Below are 3,920 nucleotides of genomic sequence, written 5' to 3'. Positions count from 1 at the left end.
TTTCTTCTCTCTCTTTCTCTCTTTCTTTCCTTCCTTTTTTTTTTTGGAGATGGGGGTCTCATTCTGTCACCCAAGTTGGAGTACAGTGGCATGACCTTGGCTCACTGCAACCTCTGCCTCCCAGGCTCAAGCAATCATTCCACATCAGCCTCCCAAGTAGGTAGGACCACAGGTGTGTGCCACCATGCCCAGCTAATTTTTTGTATTTTTGGTAGAGATGGGGTTTTTCCATGTTGCCCAGGCTGTTCCTGAACTCCTGAGCTCAGGCAATCCACCTACCTTGGCCTCTATTCTCTCCTCTGAGACAGAGTCTTGCTGTCTTGCCCATGCTGTCTCTAACTCATGAGCTCAAGTGATCCTCCTGCCTCGGCCTCCCATGTAGCTATGACACATACTATCATGCCCAACTAGCTTTCAATTTTTTTTGTTTGCCTTCAGCTTTTGACAGTTTGATTTGTGTGTCTTGGTGAAGTTCTTTTCGAGTTATACTTGAATGAGAACCTTTGAGCTTCATGGTTGTGGTTATCTGTATCTCGCCAAAGATCTGAGAATTTTTCAGAATTTTCCTTCCTTTCTTCCTTCCTTCTTTCCTCCCTTCCTTTCTTCCCCCTTCCTCCCTTCCTTCCTTCCCCCTTCCTCCCTTCCTTCCTCTCTCTCTCTTTCATTGATTCATTTGTTCATTTTTCTTTTCTTCTCTGTTTTTTTCAGATGGAGTCTTGTTATGTTGCCCAGGGTGGTCTCAGCCTCCTGACCTCAAGCAATCCTCCCACCCCAGCCTCCTGAGCAGCTGGGGTTACAGGCATGTGCCACACACAGCTAATGATTCTTTCTCCTTCCCTTCATCTCTCTCTTTCTTTCTCTCTTTCCTTCCTTCCCTCCTTCCTTCTTTCTTCTTCAGCTAAGACAGTAAACTAAGTGATTTACTGTATGCTTGTTACACTTGGCTACAAGTGAACACAGAAATGGTTCAGAATGCCACAGGTCCAGGGCAAAGAACAAATATGGACTGTTTTGGTTATGAGCTAGGTGGATCTCAGAGGTGGTCTCAGTGATCAGATGGCAGCGGAAGTTCTAGATCCGTTGAGACAAGCCCGAGACGGTAGCATGCGGTCCAGTAACTTGTACCAGCATCCCCATTCTCCAGCATTCCGTGTTTCTGTTCCTGTGGCCTCCACGGGTGCACAGGCTAGTGGATTCCTTGGACCTCTGCCTCATCTTTTCTTTTGTGCTTCAGCCTGTGCATTAACTTCTTCCTCCATTTAGTTTTCATGGCATGGAGGTTTCCAAGATGATAGTGCTAAGGCTGGGAGCTGGTGATTATTTCTTTAAATAAGCTTTTCCTCCTTTCCTTTGTCTTCTCATTCTGGGACTCCGATAATTCATATATTCTTTTGCTTAATGAAGCCCCATAAGTCCTAAAGACTTTCTTCACTTTTTTCATCCTTTTTTCTTCTGAGACTGGATAATTTCAAAAGACCTGTCCTTGAGTTTATTTCTTCTGTTCAGTTGAGTCTGCTGTTGCATTTTATTTTATTTTATTTTATTACCTTTAACTCCTCTTTAATAAGATTTTCAGATTCTTTTCAGGAAAGTGGCTAAAACTTTTGTTTAAGGAACGGGGCTGATGACAGCAGACATTTAAGGCCATATTATAATATTTATCCATTAGCTCTGTCTTCTTCCTGACTGTCTTACTGTCTCCTACCCATCAATCCGACCAAGACAGAGTATCTAACGCCAGGCTGTTTCTAGCCCTCCCTTGCAAGGACACACTGTGTATGTCACTCATGGCACTGCCTTTTGCATGTCTTCCTCAGGAGTTCCAGGGTCGAGGCCACCGAGAAAGCTAGTCATCACAGTGATGTTTCGGAAAAGGTAGGCCATGGACTGTCTGTTGTGGATCCTCCGAGTTGCTTCAGAAAGAATCAAACTGATATCCACAGTCTTTATCTTGAGACACTGCAGCTTCTGTACCTCATGAGGGATGGTATTAGTCACCAACACCTCATCTCCGGAGGACTCCTCAATCAGGCGGGAGGGGGGGCCTCTGCAGAAAGGACATCGTGGGTGGCCATGACATAGATCTTGTCAGCCCTCTCTGTGAGGATCTCCGTGGCAGCAACAGAACTCTCCACATGGTCAGTAATGTCATCCACGATGATTGCGATGGGGCCTCCAGCAGCTCCAGCCGCAGTCATCAGCGGCAACCCAGGCCCGCTTGCGCAGTAGCGTTTTTGACCACGGGTGGAGGGTGGGTGGTGGTGGCGACCATCGTCCATGTCCAGCTCCGTCACTGAGCTTCCCCGGGGGCGACGGCCAAGCCCAGACGCCGTCTCCCAGCACAGGACTGGGCCCTCTTTGCAGCTTCAGGAGACTTAGCTGCAATGACTGCATTTCTGTAGTTTGGAATTTCTTCCTGGGTATACTGAAGCAGGAAAGGTGAGGCTCTGAGGTTGTCCACGGGAAAGCTGAAAAAGCCTTGTATTTCCTTGTGATGAGGACCCCCAGTGATAATGCGAGTTACAGCCGCCTTCGCAGCGTGGACGCTCGGAGCTTGCACACCGTGGAACCCTCTTCCTCCTGCTGCTCTGCTCGCTGCAGGGGAGGTGGGGGTGACCCCGGTGAGATTCCTGGCGCAGGAGCCTTCGGTGCAGAAGCCGTGAAAACGTCTCCGTCGCAGCTGCGTTCACACCTCTGCGTATTGTCTGTGTAATCAAAGTATCTTGGCTGCAAACAGATTCTTTCAATCCAACTCTTGCTTCTCCCTTGGTCTCTTCGTATTCAACAGAATTCCCCAGTTCAGCACCGAGGCGCTCGGGGAGGCGCTTGGCGGCTCCGTGAGGACTCAGCCGCGGGTGCCAGCGAGGTCCACGGCCCCGGGGGAGCGGGGGCAGCAGCAGCAGCTTCTGGGGCGTTGTCCGGCCCCGCGCGGGGCTGCACCTGAAGCGCTTCCGACCCGGAGACCAGCGATCGGGTGGGGAAGGCCTGAGAAACTCGGCGCGGCGGGAGAGCTCCGAGGTCCATGCCCCGCGTGCCCCACGCCCCGGACTGCGGCGGCCCAGCCCTCGCTGCGCCCCAGAGGCGAGGTCTTTTTTTGCATCTTTTGTTTCAGTCATTGTATTCCTCAGTTCTAGGATTTCTGTTTGGTTCTTTTTACCTAGTTGTCTGTCTGTGTTCTCTTATATCTTGTTGAGCTTCCTTAAAAACAATTAACCTGAATTCCTTTATAGGCACTTTGTAGATCTTTATTTCTTTGGAGTTGGTTCCTAGAAAATTTTTGAGTTCCTTTGGTGGCATCACATTCCCTTGCCTTTTCGTGGTATTGATGTGTGCGCATTGAGGGAGCCATCACTTTTCTGAGGCTCTGCAGACTGTTTTCAGTGGAAAGAGTCTTTTAACTGTGGGTGAGTGTGCGAGCATCAGCCAGGTGAGGTGTGGCAGCTGTCATTCTGGGGAGGACACAGTGGCACAGTCTCCCTGCAGCTCCGTAAGCTGAAGCCTCTATTGGCAAAGACACAGAGTTCTCAGGAGCCTCGGCTGCAGGTATCTGCAGTGCTGACAGTGGCCCCAGCAGTGGCAGCAAAGGGTGTTGAATACTTCAGTTTCAAAAGCTGCCAGGGTCCCTCTGATTTCATTCTACCTTGTGGGAGCAAAGTTCTAACTGAAAGGGTCTTTCTTGGCATCAGGTCTGGCATGTAGGCACATAGGCAACCACAGAAACACTGGGTTTCAGGGCAGAGGTGCTCAGAATGGCTGCAGAGACAGTGTTCTGGGTACAAGGGCATTTGGAATTGACATGCAGCCCAGGTCCTGGGGCATGGCCATGCTTGTTACAGTGATGGTGCTGGTGCCTTAGGCTTGGGTATCTGCCAGTCGCCCAGAGAGCTGGGTTCCAGGTCTCTGGAGTATACTGCAGCTTC

General features: G+C 50.1%; 1 pseudogene; it reads right to left on the bottom strand.

The window, feature by feature from the left end:
- Positions 1-1,785: 1,785 nt before the first annotated feature.
- LOC108287717 lies at positions 1,786-3,116 on the bottom strand (annotated as a pseudogene).
- Positions 3,117-3,920: the final 804 nt, after the last annotated feature.

The sequence above is a fragment of the Cebus imitator genome, unplaced genomic scaffold, assembly GCF_001604975.1.
Source record: "Cebus imitator isolate Cc_AM_T3 unplaced genomic scaffold, Cebus_imitator-1.0 Scaffold353, whole genome shotgun sequence".
NCBI classification, from domain to species: Eukaryota; Metazoa; Chordata; class Mammalia; order Primates; family Cebidae; genus Cebus; species Cebus imitator.
This window is presented reverse-complemented; position numbering and strand designations above follow the sequence as displayed.